General features: G+C 40.1%; 1 long non-coding RNA gene across 1 annotated transcript in view; it reads left to right on the top strand.

Moving 5' to 3' along the window:
* LOC309857437 overlaps nucleotides 1-512 on the top strand; it is a 207,567-nt gene extending 207,055 nt beyond the window's left edge. The window contains exon 4 of the long non-coding RNA XR_014307716.1: nucleotides 432-512. This is a non-coding gene — a long non-coding RNA (uncharacterized lncRNA). The remainder of the gene's footprint in view (nucleotides 1-431) is intronic.
* Nucleotides 513-12,708: the final 12,196 nt, after the last annotated feature.

The following is a 12,708-nucleotide window of genomic DNA, read 5'->3' as shown; positions in this document are numbered from 1 at the left end:
GTACCTCTAATACTCTTACATGCTTTTTCCAAGATTCTCCAGCATCTGTGTCACCTACCTCCTGATAACTTTTTGCCTGCACTCCAAAAACACTGGTTCCACTCCTCCTGGAGACCTGAGGCCTCCCTGAGGACTCGACGTTTCTGTCTCAGTCTGGACTGGTTTTCCTCTAGGCCTGCTCTGTCGTTCTATTTTTAGGACTTCCTTTTGCTGTTCTCCCTCCCCTTTCCCAGATCCCATGTCTTCCTCTTTCTTGGTTTACTTTCGCATTTTCCCAGGACACGTTCTCCCATACCTTGCCAGGAAAGGTTGCATAGGTGATAAAAATTCGGAATCCCTAAATATCTGAACATCTGTCTATTCTTACCTTTGACTTGATTGATGATTGCGTGAGGTCCGGAGTAGTTCTAAATCGGTGTATTATTCTACAGGTGATTCTTGAACGTGCCTTTGTAACTCAATTAATATGGTAAGTACTAGAAATAGAAATGTGAGTGAGTGAGATATGAGGAAGTCAAAACAAGGGTAGATTCTTCTTTTTTAACTTGATTTTTAAAAAGAGAGAAAAGGGGGATGGGGAATGGGCAAAATGGGTGAAGGGAGGTGGGAGACACAGCTTCTAGTCATGGAATGAGTAAGTCATGGGAATATGAGGCAGAGCATAGGGAATATAGCCACTGATATTGTAATAGCATTCTGTGGTGACAGATGGTAGTGACACGTGTGGTGAGCATAGCATCAGTATAGAGACATCAAATCACTATGTTGTGTATTTGAAAGTAACGTCACAGTGTGTCAACTCTATGTCAACAAAAAATAGATTTAAAGAAATGAAAAAAATAATACAAAATAGAGTGCTATGTAAGTAGAATGCAAGATAAAAGTTTTCTTTTTCTCCTTTTACTAAAAAAAAAAAAAAAAAAGAGCGGGAAGAATAGGATATCTAATAGGCTCTAAGAAATGACCCAAAGGAGATTAAAATGTCAAAAATGAGATGAAAAAGAGATAATTCAAGAAGACATGACCTAGGTCCCAAGAAAGGGAGGACAAGGAGCGCAGTAAAAAAGCTGGCCTTACACAAGAGGAAGAGGGTTTTTCCTTTTGCATCACAGGGAAGCAGATTGAAAGAGGGAGAGTGTGGGTTGATGATAGAAGGGAAGGAAGTTGAGAGTCTTTATTTATTTAGGAAAAGGCCGGGGTAGGGCTGAGGGAGAACGGGGGAAGTGGAAGGGACAGAAAGCACAGGCAGAGAAGGTTTGTGGAGCAGGAGAGAGCCGGACCCAGGAGGAGGCCAGGTTTGCCAGGGAGCTCTGGATGAGGAGAAGCCCCTCTGCTCATGGCCCAGCCCTCAGTGGCAGACTCCTGCGGGTCAGGGCGGACACACACTTCCCCCTACTCATACTGCGAGGACTCAGATCACCGGGAGGCCTGGACTGAGGGTGACCCGGAAGCTTCTTCAAAATATGGTGGCACACACAGCTCTCCTGCTTCAGACTGAAGAGCCGGAGGCTCTGCGAGGGGGAGGCAGATCACAGGGCTGGTGAACGGTGACACCAAGAATCAGCCCGGTGGCCTGAGCCGGTCCAAAGCCTGAACCTTAAACAAAAACGCACACAAATTTTGTATGCTCATTACTTCATTCAGTCAGTGCACGCTGAACAGTCTGCTGCTTGAATTAAGAAGGGGAGAGAAAGTCCCCTGTGTCCCATAGTAGCCGTCCCTTTGGGGCCTGACCCTCGCCTACTGCGGACAAATCATGGGAGGAGAGCTCGTGGGGCCCTAGAATTCCTCAAAGTGCAGACTGAGAACACAACAGAGACCAAACGGAGTCTTCCGGGAGGCCCTCTGGTCAAAACTGGGACCCACGCTCTGTCTGCAAACCTCAGAAAGAACAGTTAAAAGTAAAGTTAGGTTCTTCTTCAAGTTACTATTCTTTGGTTGGAAACTGTTAGCTCGGACAGCACTGTCCACTTTCTAATCTAAGCCATATCTGTAATTTTAAGTTCTCTAGGAACCATATATTTTTTAAAAATATAGATGAAATTAATAATATTTTCATATAAACCCATGTATCTAAAACTTATCTTTTTAACCAGTAATTCCTATTAAAAAAAACTACCGATGAGATATTTTACATTCTATTTTTCATACTAAGTCTTCAAAATCTGGTGTGTCACTTACACTTAGAGCACATCTCAGTTTGGACTTGTCCTAGTTCAAGTGCTCAATAGCCACAATGTGACTAGTGGCTTTAGTAAAGGGCAGCACAGAGCTAGGACAGCAAACTGTCTTCTCCAAAGTCCCTCTTGGTGATGCTCTGTAAACTGAGAGACCACAACTCCATTCCTTCCAGGGACCTTAACCTCTCATGTTACAGACACGGAACACCGGTCAAGACTTGACATCACTTGCCCAAGGGTGTCCACTGAGTTGGCAGAAACCAGGATGAGCACATTTTCAAATATTCTAACTCCTCATGCTATGATGTTCCCGTAAGGCCATGCTACTTCCTCTCATTAGGTGGCGTTCACAGATTTTATACTGGATAATACCCTCGGTATTTTCCTTTCTCAAGGCCAATTCTTTTCTCTGAGCCCCTCCCGTCTGCCATTTCCCTACCACGGCATTTTACATATGGCGGGTACTCTATAAACGGTGTCTAATCAAATGAGTTTGGTTCAGTTTGTACAAGCAGTAGCCATACAAATTATCCTTCAACTGTCTCTTCGTAGTTATTCAAATACTTCAGGGTATACGTATGCCACGTGAAGCACTTGTCAGGTGATTGTGCAGGAAAACAAAACTTAAGATGACCTCCCATGAGTTATTCTGTAGGGTTCTGAAGCTACCTGCTATGGGATATCATATAGTCTTTTTCTGGGAATCAGAGTTGGCCAGAATACATCCCCTGGGAGAGTGAAGGCAATCTTTTCTCATTCCTGCATGTCTGAACTCTCTCCCACTTCTCCTAATTTATCACAGATTACGGCTAGTGATTTTGAGACCATTTTCGTGTTTCTTCAGCACCCTGGAAATTAATTTGTTAGGACCTTTAGATGAATGTTCTCTTCTTTACTTCTCCCCAATCAAAGATCTTCACCAGTGACTCTCAAAGCGTGGCCGATGGCCCAGTGGGATATCGAGACCCTTTAAGGAGAATGACGAACAGTATTTGCCGTCAGGGATAAAATTCAAGCTTTTAAGTAAACATTAGTATTTTAAGAAACTTATATCTGCCACTTTGAACTTGACAGCTTCCCAGTATTTAAAGACTTTTCTAATGAGCTCAGGGTGGTGTTAGCAAATGTGATTTTTTTTTTTTATGTTTACAGTGAAGTGTGTCAATATTTGAAATACTACACAAATCAGTGAGCCAATATTTTCTAAATAATCCATTCATAATGTTACAGAATTATACATGAGTAAAAGACCATTCAGAGAATAAGATAGGAGTGCCTGGGTCGCTCAGGCAGTTAAGCATCTGCCTTCAGCTCAGGTCATGACCTCAGGGTCCTGGGATCAAGTCCCACATAAAGTCCTGCTTGGGCTCCCTGCTCTGCAGAGAGCCTGCTTCTCCTTCCCTCTCTGCCTGCCTCTCCCTTCGCTTGTGCTCACTCATGCTTACTCTGTGTCTCTGTCAAAAAAATAAATAAAATCTTAAAAAAAAAAAAGAAGAAGAAGAACAAGATATACTAACAGGTTCAAATCAAACAAAAGGTTCAGTACAAAAGGTTCACTGAGGGGTCCCAATCCCACACTGCAGTGAACTTTTTAAAAAGTACAACTTGAGTTTGATAGTATCAAGAATACCTACAATCATCTAAAAAGGCTCTTAAAAAACTTCTCCCTTTCTAACCAAGTATCTGGTACAGAGGCCATATTTTCTTCATGTGCTACAACCAAAACAACATCTCACAACTGATGAAATGCAGAAGCATATATAAAAATCCAGCTGTTTTCTATTAAGCCAAGTATTAATAGATATAGAATTTTTTTAAAAGCCACCCTTAATTGCTAAAGTTTTGTTTTGGAAAGCATAATTATCTTCACTAAAAACATTATTTATGTTAACATGTAATAAGTTTGTTGTTATTTTTAATTAGTAAATATTTCTCAGGTAATAATGTCTCAGATTTAATTTCCAATAGGGTAAAATATCTGTAGGTAAAAATAACCTACACACGCAAAGCTTTTCAAGGTCCTCAATAAATTTTAAGAGTCTGAAAGAATCCTGAGACCAAAACACGTGAAAACCACTGCTTACCCGGCTGTCCTACTCATTTCAACTTGACAACTGTGCCCTTTAAAGAAAAAAAATAATAAAAATTCTCATTTGGTTGTTATAGGAAGTAACTATGTAACACAGTAGCTAGTGGTCTAGGCTCAGGAACCAGATAGAGGGGAACTCAAATCCTGGTTCCACTACTTACCAGTTTTTCTGTGCTGACCAGTTATCGAATGTCAGCCTCCCTTGATTCCTCACACATAAGATGGATATAATTGTGCTTCCTATCTTTTTTTATTTTAAGATTTTATTTATTTATTTGACAGACAGAGATCACAAGTAGGCAGAAAGGCAGGCAGAGAGAGAGGGGGAAGCAGGCTCCCTGCTGAGCAGAGTCTGATGTGGGACTTGATCCTAGGACCCTGGAATCATGACCTGAGCTGAAGGCAGAGTTTAACCCACTGAGCCACCCAGGTGCCCCTGTGCTTCCTATCTTACAGGAATTAAATGGTAGCACTTGTTAAACTCTTAAATCCAGAATTATCACTATTACAAGAATTCACACTGCTTTTTAAAAATAATATGGCACTAATGTAACAATGAGAGATATTCTAAAGCCTTGAAATTGTCTTCCTTCATCAGGAAGTTATTTTTCCAAACATAATACCAGTCCCATTTCCTCCAGACTCGCCTTAATGATGTCGTGTAACAGATTTCTAAGTATTAGCAGCATTAAACATTGTAATTTTTTTTTTTCTGTTATGAGATTGGAAAGCATGTATTGGGCCTATGAGACAGGTCGATTTTCATGTGACATCTCTGTAATCACATCCACAATTGGGAAAAGGCCCTATTACAAACGCTGATTCAAAGAGTTAACATGAGGGGGCCTGGGTGGCTCAGTTGGTTAAGCAACTGTCTTCAACTCCGGTCATGATCCTAGAGTCCTGGGGTCGAATCCCCACATTGGGCTCCCAGATCCATGGGGAGTCTGCTTCTCCCTCTGACCTTTTACCCTCTCATGCTCTTGCTGTCTCTCTCTCAAATAAATAAATAAAATCTTTTCAAAAATTAAAAATAAATTAAAAATTTTTTAAAAAAGCAAAGAGTAAACATGAGCAGGTGAGCAAAGCAATTTATCAGGCACTGACTCTGATGATGAGCTTGGCAATTATCTAGTGATGACTCTCTTAGGTTTCGAAATTGCTTTTGCTGCAGGTACACAACGTAATGGACCCAATTAGGGAACATTCTTCATCAACGCATGCTTGAGCTCAGACATTGTAAGTTGCAGAACATATGTAACATGTTTTTTTGGTTTTTGTTTTTTTAAAATTTTTTATTTATTATAAACATATATTTTTATCCCCAGGGGTACAGGTCTGTGAATCGCCAGGTTTACACACTTCACAGCACTCACCAAAGCACATACCCTCCCCAATGCATATGTGACATGTTTTTACGTATTAAGCCTGAAAAAAAAACACTGTCACAGAAAATTTGCATAATCATCACAGTTGGACCTATGATAATGCTAATTCCTTATTCAACATAATTGACAAACAGCAGGAACTTCTTCATATGTAACTCAAGGAGCCACATGAATGTACTTAGGTTAATATTTTATCAAGGATCCCTGTAGCTAATTACAGTCCAATACAGTTTACTTTTCAAAGCCTCATCCACCTTAAAGAACTTAGCGTCATCATTAAAATTGGACACTTATTAATTTACTTTCAACTGTGCTGATTCTTTCCCGTCATTTCCATTTTTCTATTGTCCATCTACTGGTTTTTATTTCTAATTTCGGATATTGTATCTTTGGCCATAAAATTTCCATGTGGTTCTTTTTATAATTTGGTTCTCTGCTGAGAACTTCTATCTTTCTGTTCAAGTGTGTTTATCTTCACCTCATGGAGCATAATTGTAATAGTTGCTTTTATGTCTGATAATTCCAACATCTGGGTTACCTCGTGGCTGGCATCTCTTGATGGACTTTTTCCTTGGAAATGGGTTACATTATCCTGGTTCTTCCTTCTTAAGCAATTTTGGATACTGGGTTGGATCCTTTGGGTACATTTTTCTGAAAAACATTTTATTTACTGGTTTGTTTGTTTGTTTGTTTGTTTAAGCAAGTAATCAACACAGTCAGGCTCAGACCGCAAATTCTCTATCACCTTCTGTTAGTGGTGGTTCCCATCTCATTTTCATTTTTTTGTAGACTTTGCTATGGTTCTTTCGGTCTGTCTTGAGCACGCCCGCTCCGGACCAAGCTCAGGACTTGGAGAAGTTCGTATACACAATGAGAGGGTCCCCCATCCCAGCTCTCCCCGTTCAGGATTTTCCTCCTTCCCTTAACCCACACTCTCTGGCCAACAGGAGACACTTTTCCTGGTTTCCTCTGGCTAACAGGTGGATTTCTCCTAGAGTTTCAGCTGCTCGTGTCTCCATGGCTGCACAGCCCTCAAGTGGGATGGACCCCTGCCACAAAGCTGTAAGACAAAAGAAAGAAAAAAATAAAAGCAAATCATCCTCATATAGGATGCTTCTCCGAATCTTAAGCCTCCTTCCCGGTCTGTCTGCTTGTGTTTCCTTCTGAGTTCTTAGGTATTTGCTTCTTTGCATTTGGTCCAGTTTTTGACAACCACAGTAGAAATGGCCTTGACTGGTTCTACTCCACCTTGGTTGGAATCAGAAGTTCCCGCATCTACTTCTCCAAATTTTACCTTCCCCTGCTTTCCACGCCACTCACTGTGCTCTAGCCTTTCTCTTCTTATAGTTTCCAAAAGGGCTAAGTTTGTTCCCGCAACAAGCTGTTGTACTCTCTCTTCCTTCTCTGTTCACTGCTATAAAAGGTCAGTGACCTTTTCTGAGCTCTACAGCACCATCATTACAAGTGGACATGCTAAGCACGCGGCATACACCTGACAGGCCACTGGTCGACCAGCTTAATGGAGAACGAATTTCTTTAAACCACAGCGCATCTCTAAGTTCAACCACAAGTAAGGTACAAGTTTATTCAACAAATTTAAGGCCAAACTGGCCCATCTTGCTCTCGTTCTGGGTCTTGCCGTAAAAACATGTGTCAACCCCTCACCATCGTACCTATCAAGAACCTTGCAAGTATGCGGAGTTCTCTTTCATGGTACGAACACCTGTTAGACATTTCTCTTCTTCATTCATTTTGCAGGACTCAAGGCTTGTAATAAAATGGGCTTTTCTTCTGCCCGCGATAAACGATATTGGCAGGATTCCATTACTGATTGTTTATGCATTCGTTGTTTGTGTTGTAAACTTGATTACGTGTATGAGGGGGCAGAGTGTCGTAGTGTGGTCAAGAAGCATAGTTCCAGTGGGCTCCAGTTCCGTTCCCTCCATACTAGTTGTGAGGCCTGGGCAATTCGAATACTCTTTCAGGTTTTGTGCATAAACTGAGGTGAAACCACCCACCTTGAAGGGTAGGTAAAGCCCGGCAAGCATCTGCCGCCGCGGGGCTGGCACAGCGTTTCCCTCGCTGCCCTCCAGTACTAAGGGATAGCAGGAGCTCCCCGAGCCCTCTTGTCTTCCCTTTTCCTTCTCTTCCCACTTCAACTTCCTGCCTTTCTGATCTGTGTTTTGGTCTCCAGGTAGGTGACTTATCACAGGACTCCTACGAGTTTCAAATCTGTATCTTCAGGTTTTCTGAGGTAGAACTGTGTAGAAACTTCCTTGGGAAAGATTCGAGCAGCCTAAGGTTTTCAAGTACTTGTATATAAAAAAAATCAAAACCAAATACTCAACTTTCTTTTTAAAGAAAAAAATACTCTCCATAGGAAAGCATTTCTGTTTTTATGTCCATCGGTAGCCAAATGGAACATGATATAGACATTTCCAGTGCCCCAACTTTGGTTAAATGCACAGGCCTGAAAGCAATTTATTAATGCACACATCAAGACGCTACTAACAAATTCATTAATATCCAAGAGTCATTCCTCTATGTCAAAGTCATCCAAGGCTGACATTACTTTCATTACAGTGAACTGTGAGATTTCATGGAGAACTATTTGCCTGAATCAAACTATTTGAAACCCTGAAGTTGGACTCCAGCACTCCAAAATTTAAGGCATCCACCCACCCACCCAATGCACATTTATAAAACTTCCCAGTAGGGCAGTTTAGTGAGAGATGAAAGTAAAAACTGAAAGGCATTTGTCAACATAAGATATCATGTGGACAGCTGTATAGAGTGGGGAGAAAAATCCCGAAGGTGCACGTCAACTGATGCCAGTGAATTACAGGCTAATATAGAAAGCCACACAGGATCATTTTCAGAATTTCGCTGCGGTGAACAGTTGACAATCTGCAACACTAGAGCCTTGTTCCATTGCAAACAAAACCTCTGACTCAAGAACAGATGAGAAACCACATGCAACAAGAGACATAAATTATATTTAATTAAAAGAATGAAAAAAATATAAATCCTTGTTAAACACTTCGTTTAAAAATACACAGCTTTATTTTATAACCTGGTAATGCTCAAAGATGGCAGCCGACTTCATTCATTCATGTAAAAATATTCTTTAAATGTCAATCAATACATTTCTAAGTTATGTGTTGCCCTGCCGCCGAATTTTTTTCACCAAAATCCTCAAATAACTACCAAAGAAGACCTGCATGTTTTGTTAGAAACCCCCCATTATATTAAACATGGTGAATTCCAGAGCTGAAGGTGAACCACGCATGAAATACTGTCTCATTGAGATGCTGGAAGTCACACAAGCACAGATTTCAAAACAATTGACTGATAAATAAGCAGTAGCTTTCCCTTTTGGGTAGGTGTCAAATCAATTCAGACCAAATTGAACACCTGTTTGGGAACTATAAAAACTGAAAAGCTCATCCTTCTCCAACCTCGCAGGATGTGGAAAGGCAATAGTGAAATGAACTATTGCATGGTGTCTCATAGGTTCTGTTTAACCACTTAACACACAATCCCAAAATGCACGTTTAAAATGGTTTTTGAGGAGACAGATCTACAATATTCAGCTTGTCTATGCTAAATAAACGTTAACTATCTTACTTACTCACTTATCACCCTGATGCTAACAGGATCTACACATCATGAGGAATCCGGGGTCTTGGACAGGGCTCTGCACACGATCTGCACCTACAGCACTAAAGTCACTGATTATTGTCTGATGTGACTCAACGCTTTACAAATACGTGTCGCATATACTAAACTTAAAGGCTATGAGTATGCATAGTACAAACTTCACTTCTTAAAGAATACACATGAATATGCAGAAAAAAAATGATTGCAGAGTCACAGAAAGTATCCACAATGGCCATGTCTCCACATGGTCGAATTATGAGTATTTTATTATTGTTGTTATGGGAAAGGATTCTCAAAAGAGCTAACTGAAGAACCAAAGGGTATTACCACCAACGAAATTATTCCTCCTTTCCTGTTTTCACATTATCTATTTTTAAAGTCACTGGCCAATAGGAATTTGCCAAGAGTGGATAGCAACATTCTAATACACTTGTAAGAAGGAAGCTCCTTGAAGGATGGAGAAAAGAGCAAGATCATGGTTACAAGAGAATAGACTTGCTCCAAAACCAAAACCAAAAAACAAAACAAAAAACCGATAAGCAACTTAGTCGTTAGGTTTCCTATGGCTCTACAATTTTACAGAAAAACCGATCTCTAACATTCCACCTTTAAAAGTTTTAAAATACTGTCCTTATACCTGTTTGGACTGATGCTATCCATCTCCATTCAGAAACTTTTCTCTCTGTGCTCGTGAACAGCACGGCCCATCAAAACCTAGACTTCAGTCATCAAGATGCGTGGCTTGTTATCTGGCAGGAATTAAAGAACAAAAGGAGTTGGACATCAGCAACAAATTCCGGAGATTTAAGGGCTTGATGTTTCATCTGCCTCTGGGAGCCTGCAGGTAAACACGGGTGGTTTTTACTTCTCAGTAGAAATGGTGGTGGCATTCACTGAATCCCACGAACGCAAGAGACAGTGTGGACAACATGCAAGAACAATGCTCCTACGTCTCAGACATTGCCAAGATCCTCTTATGAAACCCAGTACTTAAAACTCCAGGATGGTAACCCTCACAATACCAAATGGAAGTGCATACACAACCACACACTTTGCATACTTTTTTAGATGATTATACATTATTCACACTTACTGTTTTTTAAAAGCCACACAACAACATGTAAACCTGAAAGGACATGAAGTCTCACTGTTCCATACACGGTCTGCTTTACTTCTCCCAACATCCCTACAAGCTACACCGTCACCTACTAGATCTTACTGTGCTCCGACAAAAGGAGGATACGCCTTAGTCTTTAAACTTTGACTAAGATTAGAAATCACAAGATTAATTCAAGCACACGGAGTCTTTCAGACTACTCAGGACTATCAATATTCAAATGGCACAAGTCATGATGAGTAGATGAGGCTTCCTGTATGTTGATGGCAGTATACAAAGGATGGAAAAGTCACCATGTTTAAATCCGAAGTATCAAATCTATGCGGGGAGATTTTCCTTCAGACATCTGGCTAAGTGGGGGGGAAAAGACAATTTTTCAAGACTCTTAAACTTTTTCAGGACTAGAATGTTATTTCATGTGCCTGAAACAACTTACTAAGTGTTGGCTGCAGCCCTAAAAAAAGGCAGGTCTCTTATTAAACATGAGTAGTTGGGACACTCTACCCTCAAGCTGACAAAGGCCCATGTTTTGATAACCGCAGGCTTTGAAGAACACGGGGCGGAGGGGTGGGTGGTGGTGTTACAGAGAACCACATCTGGCTGCCTTTTATTTTAAACCTCAATTCAAATGATTTAAACAATTCAAACGACCAGTACTCTCATTTAATAAAACACCCACACAGTGACAAGAATGAGACTTTAATCAGTTTTAAGTGGAGTTTATAACACTAAGAGATAAAGGGTTGTTAACAAACACAGTAACAAACGGACATCTGATTGGTATGAGGCGTTATCCTGCACACGTCATTATGTGTTTGTGTATCCTCAGTGCATAGCATTTACACACAGAACCACGACTGCACAGCACGAGAGTATCTGAAGAGGCTGAATCGCAGTAAGGCTGTTTAACAGACTGAAATGTTGAGTATATATATGCTCTAGGAAAACAGACTGAACTGCTGAGCTGGCAGGGTGGAAGGCAGCTCTGCCAGACACTGCCGTTAGAGCCCCCACTTCCGTGCACAGCCCCACCCCTTCCGTCTGCATGCATGACATATGAACAGTATGTAAAGGTACACGAGTCACTTTGTGGCGACCACGGCCATCGTTATGAACATATTGCACACATTTTCTAGAACTAAACATGGAACTTGTACCCTACTTTTTATTTTTTAAAGCTGAAACATTTGATGCTGCCGGTAAACTCTACTTGAGTTTATAACCTGTGCCACAGCAAAGAACCGGGATGCTAGGTATCCAACTGCCCTGTAATAATTATGGCAAAAAAAAAAAAAAAAAAAAAGTTTGCGAGGAGCTACAGAGGACTTGGGATGGCACAGGGCCCAACTGTATAAGCTTTCTTAAAAATGATGCTTTCAAGTAACTTCAGACATGTAAGCGGCTGCACATCCAAAAAGTCTAAGTAAGAAAACATTCCAGAAACTCAAAGAGATTACCTACAGAATGCATTTCAGGCTAATTATGAATACTGTCATAAATAAAGTTTTAATTAGGACTCAAAAACCTTTCAGTCATAGCAATTCTTGTCAAATTCTATGGGGATGGAAACTGAAATAAAGGAGAGTAGTATGTATAATATATATATATATATATATATATATATGTATATATATATATAATGCCATTTTTCCATTTCCAATGACTACATCATAAAATGTAAGCAAGGCTTCTCAAAAACATTGAAACATTCAAAATCAAAACCCTCATTCAGACCTTCACATTCCAAAGGAAAAATAATAACAGTGCAAAAGCCTATTATAATGTCATTATTGATGACCTGGCCCTCCATGTTACATATTGGAACAACACAAGTTATGTTTTAATATACTGTGCCCAAAACTGTAACAAATAACAGTATTAATAACTATCATCAAAACATAAAGAGTGGATTTTCATTTTAGTCAATTTTCAGCTTTTATGAAAGATAAGGTGGCATATAAATTTCAATGCTGAGATCTTAGGAATAGCTGTTTTCTAACTTCACCAATTTAACTTGAGCAGTCAGTCAATTCTCTCTATATATCAATGTTTAAATACAAATGTGTAAATCCTAAGAGCTTTGTTAAAAATGTAAAAATTTTATTTGTTGAATGAAACTGATGAGGTATGGAAAACATGTCAACATTATTTACTAAGAATATTTTAGATGAAGTTCTGCCTTATCTATTTAACCATCAAACTCTATAAATGCTGCTCTAGTAGGTCCTATGCAATCTGTATTTGTAAATTAACTAGGTCAGACCACAGCTAGTG

Source organism: Mustela nivalis (assembly GCF_964662115.1).
Source record: "Mustela nivalis genome assembly, contig: HAP1_SCAFFOLD_702, whole genome shotgun sequence".
In the NCBI taxonomy this organism is placed as follows: Eukaryota; Metazoa; Chordata; class Mammalia; order Carnivora; family Mustelidae; genus Mustela; species Mustela nivalis.
This window is presented reverse-complemented; position numbering and strand designations above follow the sequence as displayed.